Here is a 15,000-nt window from a genome sequence, read left to right as displayed (position 1 = left end):
TCATCACCATCACTATCATCACTATCACCATCATCAACACGTAACAGCATCATCCTCACCATTACCACCGCCCCCCACTCCCAACTCCACCACCCTCACCACCACCAGGACCACGAGCACCATTATCACCACCATCATCATCATCATTATTATCACCATCAAAAGCCGGCAGACAATTATCACTGCAGTAACATTTATCGGGTACGAGTCCATTGATACCATGGCGTGCAGAGGGAGGGTCAGATAACGAAGGTGTCTAGGAGTACTGATAAGATGAAGGCGATAATGCGAAGGGAGGCCGGGAGAGGAGAGGACGCCAGCGTGTTATTACTGATCAATAACAAGGTATTAACAAGCTAGATAACAACGTAATTGTCGAGCTTCTTATTTATAGTTTCATGACCTGTCACAGAACGGAGGAGGAGGAGGAGGAGGTAGTGGAGGGGGTAGTGGTAGTGTTGTTGTTGGTGGTAGTGGTGGATTAGGAGGTGGTAGAGGAGGAGGAAGAGAAGGAAGAGGAACAATAACAACAACAACAACAACAACAACAACAACAACAACAACAGCAACAACAACAACGACAACAACAACAACAACAGCGGATAGGAGGAGGAGGAGGAGGAGGAGAGGAGAGTGGTGGTGGTGGTGGAAGTGGAGGGTTAGGAGGTAGTAGAGGAAGAGGAAGAGAAGGAAGAGGAAAAACAACAACAACAACAACAACAACAGCGGAGAGGAGGAGGAGGAGGAGGAGGAGGAGGAGGAGGAGGAGGAGGAGGAGGAGGAGGAGGAGGAGGAGGAGGAGGAGGAGGAGGAGAGGGAGGAGAAAGAATAACAACGATACCACCACCACCACCACCACCACCACCACCAACAACAACAACAACAACAACAACAACAACAACAACAGCTTCGAGCAAACCCTAACAAAAAAAAATCAAAACAAAAAAAACACACCTTAATTTTTTTTGAAGATGAGTAAGAAAAAAAAAAAAGAGAATAAAAAAGGATAATCGCACGTTCTTACCTAAACTCCAAAACAAACAGTGTGCACGTGGCCAACAGGTAATGAGAGGGCAAGGAGGATGAGAAGGAGCAGGAGGAGGAGGAGGAGAGACGATAAGAGGGTAAAATAAGGAGATGGAGCAAAGGGAGGAGGTGTATGTAAATAACAAGGAAGGGCTGGGTGTCGGCAGGTGGGTGGCAGGTAAGTTGGAGATAATTAAGTAAATGAGTACGTCTAGATATAAATATAGAGGTTCATAGGAAGGGCACGATAGGAAGGTACATTTTGAAGAGACAGGTGAGAGAGAGGAGGGAGGGAAGGCCAGGTAGCGAGGGAAAGAGAATCAACCCTACCCGCTGAACACCTGTTTGAAGAGAAAGAGAGAGAGAGAGAGAGAGAGAGAGAGAGAGAGAGAGAGAGAGAGAGAGAGAGAGAGAGAGAGAGAGAGAGAGAGAGAGAGAGAGAGAGAGAATGTTATTGACCAAAGCTAGGGGTCACTTAATACATTAGATAATCATATAAACATGATTTCTCAAAGAATATACATATTTATATAAACAAAAAATAAATAATGATCAAACCTGCAGTCCACAAAACTTCATACACTCAACAAATATAGATAATGACAGTTTCCCTTTTCATAATTATAAATACACACACACACACACACACACACACACAGAGCGAGAGCGAGAGAGAGAGAGAGAGAGAGAGAGAGAGAGAGAGAGAGAGAGAGAGAGAGAGAGAGAGAGAGAGAGAGAGAGAGAGAGAGAGACTCCACACACACACACACACACACACACACACACACACACACACACACACACACTAATGATTTTCTCACAATATAGTGTTTGTGCTACTCTCTCTCTCTCTCTCTCTCTCTCTCTCTCTCTCTCTCTCTCTCTCTCTCTCTCTCTCTCTCTCTCTCTCTCTCTCTCTCTTAAAAGTATAATTACCACACTGGGAGGAAAAAAGGCAAAATGTGCAGTATCTTAATTTGTGTTGGTGTTAGGTAGTGCAGTTTACAAGGGCCTCAGTCACTTGCACTCTACTCTCTTTCTCTTTTACAACCATCAGAGCGACACTAGACACCACCGTATATCCGTCACTGCAGCGGAGGCAGACGAGTTTATAGGAACGTTTCACTGTATTTACAGGGATAAGAACGTAAATAACCTGTTACTGCGCTGGTGTTTGCTACAACATAAAGAAAGTAAGTTTGGGGGAATTCGCCTCTCCAATCCCGCTAAGTTGTGTGTGGTGAGCTGCACATTCTGGGTGGATAAGCTACTAAACGCCACGTGTCGACCTTCGTAAAATTAAAAAAATAAATAAATAAATAAAATATAATTATATATATATATATATATATATATATATATATATATATATATATATATATATATATATATATATATATATATATATATATATATATATATATATATATATATATATATATATATATATATATATATATATATATATATATATAAAATATCATAATGGAATAGCTGTCAGTTTTATCCAAAACTTTCAAACACTGGAATTATAAATCTTTTGAAGAATATTAAGACACTTAAGAAACTAACTTTTTCGTAGCATTTTTATGAGCTTGGCCAGACTTCTGAACATGTAAAAATAAATAAATAAATAAATAAATAAATAAATAGATAAATAAATAAATATACTATATTGGTAACTGCTTCTTTTGATAAATATTGGTACGATGCTTTGAGGAAACATGGACACCTGAAGGGATAGAGGGAAATATTCAGATTTAGGCAAGGAATTACTGCTGACGAAGATGCCGCTGTGGACTGTTCATGGCATCTGACGTCCCACTCCGCTGCAGGACAGCACGGTGCCACCCAGATGAATACGCTGTGCTGCAGCTGTATCCTCACCCTCCTGTTTGTCGAGGAAGACGAAACAGAACACTGCGGAGAAAGGAATGTTTCCATCAGCTTGAGAATTACCTCAATCAGCGAGGCGGGGAATGCTTTTCCTGCCGGCCAGGTGGCGCACCCCAACACGGTGCTGCAGCACACACGTCTGTCACTGCTTCCTGCCTCACTTCTCGCCGAGGCAGGAAATGTTCCTGTCCAAACTGGTAGACAGGACTGCGTTGTGAGGGTGCAGCACCCCTCCTGTTATGGGAGGGAGCGAGACAAGTCATTCCATGGGTGGCCGCGCCGCCAATACAATACTGACTCCAACAGGAAACAAGTTTCCTTCTACCTGGAGCCTCGATCTCCTTGTCCTGAACACTTCCATGCCGTGGCGGAATGACAAAAGCTGATCCTTTGCCTCGGGTTCTGAAGTGTTTTTTTTTCTCGACGGAGAATTATTTATGGAAGAAAACTTCCACTTCCATTCGCCTAGAAAATTCCATCTGTGGTGTGTATTTCAGTATCATGACAGTATTTCTTCTTGTGGAGAGACCTCGTGGCCTTGGCTTGGTCTTCCACACCATATCTTCTTCTCGAGCAGACTTAACTTAGTATTCTGATTGCATCTTTTTTTTTCCTGTCATTGTATTCTGTGATCTCAAAACCAGCCTGCCATCATTGTAGTCCACCACGGCGGGTACACCATAATACGGGTAGATATTCATGCGGGTGTTTTGTAATCTCCCTGTAACGGACACATTCTTCTCATCTGCTCAACTCATTTCAGTTTGTTCTGAAGGGCATAAAAACCCCCACGGCAGTGCTGGCTCGGTGAAATGGAAACGTAGTTTTAGGGCAAAAGGTTGGTGTAGTAATATTTGGCACTCGATTTGCTTATGGTTGATAATCATTATTATGGGCCATAAGTATGATTTATATAATTTTTACCAAAGGCTACCTATTACAATAGAAACCTTCTTTTCGCTCTTTTACATGAGTATTGTTGTTCCCTGAATTTCTGTGATTATCATTTTTAGTATGCGGAGTTTAGATGAAATTTTTTGAGTGAAATAAAGATGTTATCAACAGTTCAATAAAGCAAGTGTGGTCAAGACCAAGAAGGAATTATATAAAAGAATAGCGCTCGATTCTTGTCTGTGCATAGTCTCTCATGCACATCAACAATTACCTTAAAATTTCATACATGCTACTGATTACTGACTGCGAGCAGTCACATGGGGGCACAAAGGGTGCGATGGTGAGACCTTACGCGTATTTTGTTTTCGTTGCTATTATTCATTTACTCTCCTGTCACGTCGTCCACTTCACCTCATTCTTCTCATCTCACTACCTCTTAAATTATCCCCCAACTCACCTCACGGCATGCTTTTTTTTTTTTTTTTCCATTTACATACGCCTCACTCAAGCCGCCTGACGAGGGACGACAGGTGGCGCCGTACACCACCTGCTGAACACGAAAATCCTTAAGGACACCCATCCGATGCGACTAATGCATTCACTGTGCTGAGCTGAGAAAGAGAGCAGCAGAGGGCGATAAGATCATGTCACAAGCCAACACGTGTTTGCAGCGATAAAAGGCAATGTATTCATACGTTGTGAGTTACCAAGGGGGTAAACATATTTTATTTAGAAAAGATGCAACAAGAAGTATAATTAAAGCAAATATAAAATAAGAAAAACGAACTGTGAAAATGTAATGGTAAACTATGATTGACCAAAAGACGGATATACTATTCTAAGAAAGAAAGGATTAGGAGATGTAAGAAATAAGAGATAAAAAAAATAAAATGACAGCAAGCATTATCATCACGGATAGAAGATAAGAAAGGTGAAACAAGATGCAATAATCATGTGAGGCTTTTGTTTTGGCTTCTCCGGGCGAGTGGCGACCTCTGGCCCTGGCCGTCGCCCGCTGCGTGACGGAGCACCCGGGGTCGCCTCACTACCCAGGTCGAGCTGGCATGATGAACGCTGCTTGTCGTTCTTTCAACAACACCATTAAACACCTTGCTATATAAATAACTATGTAAATAAATAAACGGACGAGCAAGCATAAAGATATACGCATACGTGAGTAATTATGCATACATAAATGATATCATAGATTTTAAACACCTGTCTATCTTCTTGCCTGCGTATCTTCGGTAAGTGGCCTCTCCATAGGCTTTTCTCTCTCTTTCTCTCTCTCTCTCTCTCTCTCTCTCTCCTCTCTCTTCTCTTCCTCTCTCTCTCTCTCTCTCTCTCTCTCTCTCTCTCTCTCTCTCTCTCTCTCCTTTGTATGAGTACTGATTCCTCCCTCCTGCTGGTCGAGGCGGAGAAATGACCCTGCGTCACGGAATCAGCAGCCACTGCATGGTAACACAATAATCATGGTTTTGGCCTCAAACCTTTTGACCAGACAGAGATATAATGACTCACACACCCAACATTTACACTTCAAGACCCATACAGACACGATAAAAGAATATAATTATATAATGTCCGCTCAGCCAATAATTAATTTATGTACAGTACGCCACTTACTTGAGACTGAGCCCACCCACCTGCTGGACAATATAGTACATCTGGCTTATACATGGGATGAACAGATACCAGGGTACCTGCCATTTTATAGCGAGTGTGAAAGAATATAATAGATATAGAACAAGGCTCTCTAATTGTAGATGACTTTCTTACTGTTCAAGAAAGTATTCTCTTTACGTAAGATATTAAGAAAACTGTCCACAAAGGCGATCTCCAAGGCCATTTTGGTACACTTCTGAGGCACAGGACACCACATATTCAGCGGTAAAGAGGAAGGAAAAACTGCAATATCATTGACTAGATTGGTCAGTAAGGAAAGTTGAAGAATTATAAATAATACGATATCTTTACATTTCTACAAACAAAACACTGTTTGTATGGACGTTGCTTGGGAAAGTGAAGATAATCACTATTGTTTGAGTGACCACTGCTCTCAATACTACAGAAGCTGACAAATTAATTAAAGACGATCAGTTGCATATTCCCGTGTGGTCTAGTGGCTAGGATACGCGGCTCTCACCCGCGAGGCCCCGGGTTCGATTCCCGGCACGGGAAAGATTTTTGTCGGCCTGTTACGTTACTTCAGTTAATTAAAGCGCCACACTAATCACACAGACGTCGAAGGTTCGATGCCTACAAAGCCCGCAGGAAATTGAAGACTTTCAGACACTGGGCTTGTTGTTAGTACAGTCACTTAGAAGTTTAAAGAGGAGGTTTAGACAAATTCATGGATAATGATGATAAGATCTACTGGCATCCTGTAGTTTCCTTTATGCTCTCTATGTATGCACTGTATTTCTACATCGTGGTGAGAGAACTCGAAACCTTAAGGTTGTCTACACAGTGTGAATGAACTAAAGGTGATATTACCCCACAGTCAATTGTCAAGCTGGCCTTATTTACATTCAGGTCACAATAACACGAAAACAAGCATCATGTTGAGGACAAAGTACGCGCTCCTGCTTGCAGGTTGGTGAAGAAAATGAAGATGAAGTTGAAATGAAGAGCGATGGGTGCTCCACGAACAGGAAATCTGATTCATGAGTGCAACTATTTTAATAACTAATATGAAAATTAATAAAGTCATCTGAATCTTAATTAATGCTTTAATCTTGGAAGTTATCTCATATTAGAATACCACTGCTCTCTCTCTCTCTCTCTCTCTCTCTCTCTCTCCTCTCTCTCTCTCTCTCTCTCTCTCTCTCTCTCTCTCTCTCTCTCTCTCTCTCTCTCCTCTCTCTCTCTCTCTCTCTCTCTCTCTTCCAAAACTTTTAGGTCAGCAGCCATTCCTTAGCAACGCGGTGCGTGTCGTGTTAGTAGAGTAAACACGAGGGAAGCAAAAACTCAGCAGGTGTCGTAGGGAAATGTTTCTGGTGTGTCGCTGTGTCCCGCCAGCTGCTCTTGTCTGTGAGATCAGAAAAATAACTGCAACAACAACCTGATATTGAAACTGGTCGAGGTGAGACCTTGGGTACCGACCCCCAAACCTTCTCGTGTGTATCCGCCGCCCATCAAGCATGACCGCCACCACTGAATAGGAACCTCCACGATCAACTTGATCACGGCCACAAGTTGAATTGGGGAAATATCATAGATACTAACAGAGAAATTACCGCAATATCCATGAAAGAATTCTGAAGGTCTTGCCGACCCAACAAATAACAAGGATCACGGGTAATTGAGAAACTTTGATGTATAATGGTTGGTTACACGGCCATTGCCAGGCATTACCGCGATAAGGCAAAGCTGTGCTATCAGTGCAACGATTTTCACAGAGGAGGGAGCTGTGGCAGGATGAACACATCTCCACAAACACCGTCACACTCTCCCCGACAACTCGAATCACTCATTTATTACTGAATACTGCTCGGTGCCAGCATTCAGGTGTTAGGAGGAGAGAGAGAGGAGAGAGAGGAGAGAGAGAGAGAGAGAGAGAGAGAGAGAGGAGAAGAGAGAGAGAGAGAGAGAGAGAGAGAGAGAGAGAGAGAGAGAGAGAGTGTGTGTGTGTTCCTGCCAGGTAAGGCACGGCATACGTAAGACATGCGAATGTATATTTTCAAAATCACCTTCACCGTCATGACGGCGGCACATCAACACTGCACACACTAATACACCGTACTCACCGCCACCACCACAACCACCACGGCAACGAGGATGCCTGCTATGAATACTGACGCGCTTCTATACCTTCCATAAGCTTTTTGCGTCCCTAATTATATGAGTGGCAGTTATTGGTTCAAGGGAACGCGGTGAATTTCATATAACTTAAATTAATCAATAATATTTACATGTATTTACAACTTATACGAACCAATAATAGAAGGAAGTGGAAAGAAAGAATGATGATAATAATGATAATGAGAAGTAGGAGGAGCACGAAGAAGAAGAGGAAGATCTTGTTAAGCCCTCTTCTATTCTAACCCATAAAGTCACACAAACAGGTAAAACAGCGTATACTTAACACTAATATTACGTAGGTCTATAAAAACCAGAATGTCTAAAACCAAGAAAACAACTTGAAGAATAGAACAACTAACTTCCACTCCCGAGAATACACACACACACACACACACACACACACACACACACACACACACACACACACACACACACAGTAACAAGGTGAGTTTCATGAGATGTGTCAGTAATTTAGTTCCCGAGGTGTCTTGATATTTTCTCTCCTGAAAGCGTCCAAGAGAATGAGAGTAAAAATATAGAATAAGACAATGCTTTAGAGTTTACAAAGGGAAGGAATGAAGGAGTAAAAGAATAAAATTTAAATAAACTTTTGTCAACTCCTACAACCTTCAAACTAGAACAACAACAACAACAACAACAACAACAACAACAACAACAACAACAACATCACCAGCAACAACAAAAACAACATTACCACCATTATCACCACCACCACCACCACCACCACCAGCGACAACAACATCAACAACAACAACAACAACAACGTCATCAACAACAACAACAACAAATCCCCAGCGTCGGACAAACAGAAAGCGGAGAGCAAGGCAAAACTAGACAGGGCGAGGCAGCATTTCCACCACCACCACCACCACCACCACCACCACCACCACCACCTCCACCGCCACAAACTCCAGGTCCAAGCATGGCGCACATCAGACCTCAACCCAATTAGCCATTTAGTGTCTGCCTGGCCTGAGCTCGCTGTGGCCTGGATCCCTCGGGCGCCGCGGTCACCCAGGCACACCCGGCCCTCCTCTACACCATCCTTACCCTTTCCTTCCTCCGCACCAGATAATGTTACCATTTCAGCGAGGCACGAGTCCAGGTGGCGCGGTCGTTGAGGGTGCGGGCTGTGCCTGAGGGAGCCCACGCAGCCCCGGATCATCTCATGCACTGCGCTACTCACTAATTATCAAGTTTTCGTACTCAGGAGAACTGGTAATTTCACTTCATTAGGCTCAAGCTTAATTCGTATCGTGGCTGCCGAGCTTACATTAACTTCGTGTCACTGGCCACCTCGTTGTTTTTAGATTATTATATTCTCTCTCTCTCTCTCTCTCTCTCTCTCTCTCTCTCTCTCTCTCTCTCCTCTCTCTCTCTCTCTCTCTCTCTCTCTCTCTCTCTCTCTCTCTCTCTCTCTCTCTCTCTCATACATTACACACACACACACACACACACACACACACACACACACACACACACACACACACACACACACACACACACACACTTGCACTATTTCAAACGCGGCACGCAACCTACTCGTGTCTCAGTCCACTTCGTTCTTATGAATAACTCCCTTGTGACTTTTAACTTTACGATTGCCACGCCATCCCACCGCACGTCAAGTCTTTCAAGTGGCTAATCCGTATCGCTGGACGTTGCAACTCACTCTTCCTTATATGGTCAATCCGCGCCTCTGATCATTTGATAGACTCTTTCAAAATATGGCTGGCTTTAATCCTCTATCTTTTTTTGTTCTTCACTGCCTATTCCTACTGCGTATATTATGTCTTCTAACGCATTAATCTTTTTTTTTATGCACTATTCTACAAATTCATCAAATATTCAGAGCCTCTAACCTATCCCCTACTCTTCCAAATTCTTATCTATACTTCTAATCTTCCTTACAGTTTTCACCTTCAACTTCTACCGTCTATTTAAGCATGACACTTATCCATAATCCTGTCTTGCACTGAACCTGGAACCTCTAACGTACCTTACTTACCTCGTACTACCTGGGGCTTCTAAATTAACCTAAGCTTTCTTAACCTACCTGGAACCTCTAACTTACCTTACTCTCCACCACAACTAAACCTCTCCCAGGTCTTCTTAATAACTAGCTCATACAGTTTATAATAAGCATACATGGCACATTATTCTATACCCCATCCTCGTATGTGGGGCCTCTAACCTAACCTATTCTATTTTACTCTCTGCCAGAAGTAAACCTTTACCAGATCTTCTTAGTAACCAATTCATACAGTTTATATAAGCATACATGACACATTATTCTATACCCCATCCTCGTACCTGGGATATTTAACCTAACCTAACCCTTACCTTAACTCAACCTAACCTTACCTTAACTCAACCTAACCTAACCTACCTGGAACCTCTGACTTACCTTACTTTCCACCACAAATAAAGTTCTACCGGGTCTTTTTAATAACCTAAGCCTCTAACCTAACCCAACCTTACACTCCACCAGTTACCAAGCTAAGCCGCACCCAAGTCCAAGCTGCACGTAGTAGGAGTGTGTTCCTCTCCCTGGTCCCCTCGCACCCCAGGCCGCCTCATCGCTCAGGCCTGTTCTCCGTTGGCCACAAAATACTCTAGAGTGCTCAAGTATTCTCTGTCGCTCGTAAGACAACCCAGCCCACTATAGCCTAAATCTTACATTGGCTGAAATACTGTCTCAAGCAGCCAATAAACAAGGGGCGGGCAACACGACGGAATATTAATTGGGTGCACAGACCAGGTGATCTTGCATGGTAGGGAGGGGAGGGGGAGGGAGTAGATCCAGGTGAAGAGAAGAGAAGAGAAGAGTAGAGAAGAGTAGAGAAGAGAGCACATTCTAGGTAATACTGGCAATGGTAAGCTGACGTGTGTGTGTGTGTGTGTGTGTGTGTGTGTGTGTGTGTGTGTGGTGTGTGTGTGTGTGTGGTGTGTGTGTGTGTGTGTGTGTGTGTGTGTGGTGTGTGTGTGTGCGTGTGTGTGTGTGTGTGTGTGTGCAGTAAACCAGGAGGCATTTATAAGGTCATTAATTACCTGTTTTAGTGTAGATCATCGGGTGTCAGGGAAGCAATACTAATTAATGAGAGGTTGAGAAGGAAAACAAACAGTGGAGCCATTTTTTTGCGCCGAACTAATAGAAAGGGATGAAAATACACGCAGGCAATTATGAATCCATTCACACGCACATCCGCATCCACGCCGCCATAACTCATGCATGTTCCTCGCAGCACACTCACTGACTCCACACGCCACGCCGCGCCCCACGTTAGGAAGAGAGAGAGAGAGAGGAGAGAGAGAGAGAGGAGAGAGAGAGAGAGAGAGAGAGGAGAGAGAGAGAGAGAGAGAGAGAGAGAGAGAGGAGAGAGAGAGAGAGGGGGGGGGGTGACAGGGCGAATGACGATATTTAACAGTGTAGCGAGTCTTTGAGTGGCAGGAAAAAAAAAAAAAACTAATAAGGTAAGTAAATAAGATAATGAAAAAACCAGTACGAGTAAGTAAACACTCCGGAGCGCTAATATACACGTACATTCTCATCACGGAAAATAATGAAGTCTTACCACCACCACCAGCACCAACACCACCACCACCACCACCACTACCACCAACGCACTAAAATAAAATTGAAAAATAATATCGTCCCGGTAAGAACAAACCATTTTTCACCTTGAGTAATGGCGGCACAATGTTTACTCGTGACGTCACCGGGGTCGGGCACCAAGGCACCATTTGTCTCCGCTTGCCGCCCCTTTGTAGCGGCCGCCGTCTGCTGGAAGGGCCGCGGGGGACGATGCCGCGCGCCCGGACGTGACAGTGCCCGGGCGACCACAGAGCCTGAGTGCTGGCGGTGATGAGATGGGCAGGTGGTCGAGGAAGAAGAGCAGGTGATGTGAGGAGGAGGAGGTAATGTGGCGGCGGGATTAGGAGGAGGTGATGTGGGGGGGCGGGGAAGGGGGAACTAATGTGGCAGTGGGAATGGATGGTTATGCATGTGAGGTGGGAAAAGATGAGGGGATGTAGGAAGGTGGAAGAGGTGATGTGGAGTGAAGGAACAAGAGGAGGAGAGGAGGTGATCTGGAGAGGAGGAGGAGGAGGAGGAGGAAGAGGAGGAGGAGGAGGAGGAAGGTAATGTAGTACTGGGAACGGAGGGAGGAGGTGCAGAAGAAAGATAATTATGATGGTAGCAACGATAATTAATTTAAGAATCTCATAGCTCGATCTTAAAATATTTGCAGCCCCAGAATGTGCAGCGTGTAATGGTAAGTCATCAGTAAAGCAAAAAAAAAAAATCATTTACTAACCATTCCCTCTTGCTCTCCAACCCACAGCTTAACAAACCCCAGCAATCACCCTTCACTTTACCCAACAGCACACCACACACCATTCACTGCAATCCCTCACCCTTCCCTGCCTCCCATCACTAGTTTCTTCTACATCACCCATCACAAACCCGTCACTTCACCTACTCCCTCCTACTGTATCATAACTTCATTGCCTCACAAAGCAAATCCTCTCTCTCTCTCTCTCTCGTCTCTCTCTCTCTCTCTCTCTCTCTCTCTCTCTCCTCTCTCTCTCTCTCTCTCTCCTTCCCCCTGACCTCTGCTTCCTCCTCCTCCTCCTCTTCCTCCTCCTTCAGCATCACGCAGCATTTCAGAACACATACTTCATCACCGCCCCGCCACCTCCCGTTCATCACACCAGCATACCATCACGATAGCAACGTACGTTCATCATTGTGTCACTTTAACCAGGGCACAGCACCACAGCCTCACCACCATTCTGTCACCACACCGCCGCCATCATACCATCACGTGCTACCCCCCTTCCCCTCCTCCTCCCTCTCTCCCTCCCTCCCTTGACTGGTGAAAAATTGTAGCGAGGCCTCATTTGCTCACAAGTCACCATCAGTATCATCATCATCAGCATCGTCATCATCATCGTCGGGTCATTTTCATCTTCCCCGGCGCACTAATGGGACAGAAGCTCCATTTGGGTGTTCCTGTTTAGCCACATTTTCCGCTACACATCATTACTCGGGCGGGATACTTACTGGACCATGATAAAAAAGAAATAAACATTATACTCCTGGTTAGGGAAGACTTACTCGCGGTGCCACAACGCCCGCCAGGAGTAAAAGGCCTCAACTGGAGATATTAGCCAGTTTTTACACGACCCACTTAGCACTGAACTTTACTTACTACTTCAATTATTCATCCTCTCATCTACATCAAGGCATTCACTCATCATCACTCATGCACCTCCACCTCCACTACCCCAAACCACCACTCCCTTCCACAATAACTCATAATGCTTTAATTTTATAACTTCACTACTTACTCATCCACTCATGCACCCACTACCTCCATACTTTCTCAAGCGATCTGCAAATCTATTATCTCACAGCATTATCTCTTATGAATTAATCTTTCGCACTGTTAATACTCATACACGTCAAGATATATACATCCATCCATCATCCATCAGTATCCCAAATGAAACTTCCGCCATTACCCATTCACACTTCAGTTCTATAATCTCACCACATTACTACGTTGCACTTGACTCTATTGCTTCCTCATCCATCCATCCATATCGTCATTCATCCACTTATCATCCACCATTGTCCCAAACCATCACCCCTGCCTACTTCCACAATGATCCATAACACTACAAAGTCACACCCTCGCTACTTGCCACTGATACTGTTTACCTCATCCACTCATCCACTTATCATCCACTGTTGTCCGAAACCACCACTACCACTCCACTCTTCCACAGTGATCCATAACCCTATATTTTAACCACCTCGGCATTCACCACCAAGCTTTACTACTTACTCATCCTCTCATCCACATGAAGACAAACATCCACCACACACACTCACTCCCCCAAAATCACCACCAGCACCAGTACCACCCCCACCACCACCACCACCACACAGAGCCTTCCACAAAGACCCACAAGGCTATAATTTCACCACCTCACTACTTACCACTGAATCTTTACCACTCACTCACCTACTCATCCACCAGCCACTCACCTAAACCCTTCCATAACAACCCACTACCCTATAATCTCACCACCTCACTACCACTCCCACTACAATAACCTCCACCGTCCCCAGCCCACCACCACCACCACCACCACCACTACTAGGGCCATCCAGGCAGTACGTACACTCACCAAACGCACGTCCCACATAACTCTCCCGGCCTGCATCCTCTCCACGGCCATAAAGATAATTGATGATGTGCAATAAATCGGTCTAATTGACTTGCTTTGGCCGGCAGTTAATAACACCACTCCCGGGCCGCATTGTTCCCGCGATCAAGACTTCGAACTGCGACTTGCTAATCACGGGAGGGCGGCCCGATACACACAGATACACGGACGCTGAACTCGCCCACTCATAATTAAGACGGAGAATTAGCAATCATTATCAATTTAACACCATCCATTACTACATTTTCATCACGGTCCGGGTGGGGAGAGAGAGAGAGAAGGGCTGGGGTGGGGTGGGGGTAGAGGAGGAGGGGGTGGGGGTTGGTACGGGTGGGGAGAGGTGATGTTGTGTTGGTGGGGGGGTGAGGGGGAGTGAGTGAAGGAATTTATGCTTGAACAAGACATCTCAATTTGTGGTGGAGTTTGATTACGTCTAAAGTCTCTCTCTCTCTCTCTCTCTCTCTCTCTCTCTCTCTCTCTCTCTCTCTCTCTCTCTCTCTCTCTCTCTCTCTCTCTCTCTCTCTCGCCGTTGCTCTAAGTCTTATCTCTAATATTACCGGGGACGAGTGTCTGCCGCACCTCCACGCCCTGCCTGCTGGAGAGGGGAGCGCTGCACAGCCTGGGTCACTTCTAGTTAAGAGGAGCCGCCCAGTGATCCAGCTGCTGCGAGATGAACCGATCCCTCAGTGCCGGCTCACCAGACTATTTACGCCTATCCTCAGTGTTAATGTGTGTTATAAACCACATTCATGAAGCTGTTAAAGGCCGAACATTTTCCTCCGTCTGATCCCAGCGTGGCACACTTACATACTGCTCGGCCTGGCAATATACACGCCAGACCCAGTACCACAGAATTAAAATGTAAGATGCAATGTAAAAGTAAGAAATGAAAATACATACATACGACTCGAAGGAAACGTAAGGAATAATCGCTTAGCAGTACACGAGAGTTAAAATGTAAGGTACAATGTAAAAGAAAAAATTAAAATTGCACTACAACCCGCAGGAAAAGCTAAGAATCATCGTTTATCACTGAATGAAGTAAAATGCACATGATTTTCTGTGATCATAACGGAGATGAAGCCAATAGGTGTGCAAGGATGACTCACACATTTGCAGCGT

At 44.6% G+C, this 15,000-nt stretch overlaps 1 long non-coding RNA gene and 1 other non-coding gene across 2 annotated transcripts in view; one reads left to right on the top strand and one right to left on the bottom strand.

Annotated features, from left to right (window-relative positions):
• Nucleotides 1-15,000, bottom strand: part of LOC135097430 (uncharacterized) — a 94,555-nt gene that overhangs the window by 24,646 nt on the left and 54,909 nt on the right. The window lies entirely within an intron of this gene.
• Nucleotides 5,925-5,997, top strand: Trnae-cuc (transfer RNA glutamic acid (anticodon CUC)). The gene has a single exon. It is a non-coding gene; the product is annotated as a tRNA-Glu (tRNA).

This window comes from Scylla paramamosain, chromosome 4, assembly GCF_035594125.1.
Source record: "Scylla paramamosain isolate STU-SP2022 chromosome 4, ASM3559412v1, whole genome shotgun sequence".
NCBI lineage: Eukaryota > Metazoa > Arthropoda > Malacostraca > Decapoda > Portunidae > Scylla > Scylla paramamosain.
The sequence above is the reverse complement of the archived record's forward strand: the minus strand, read 5'-3'. Positions and strand labels throughout refer to the sequence as shown.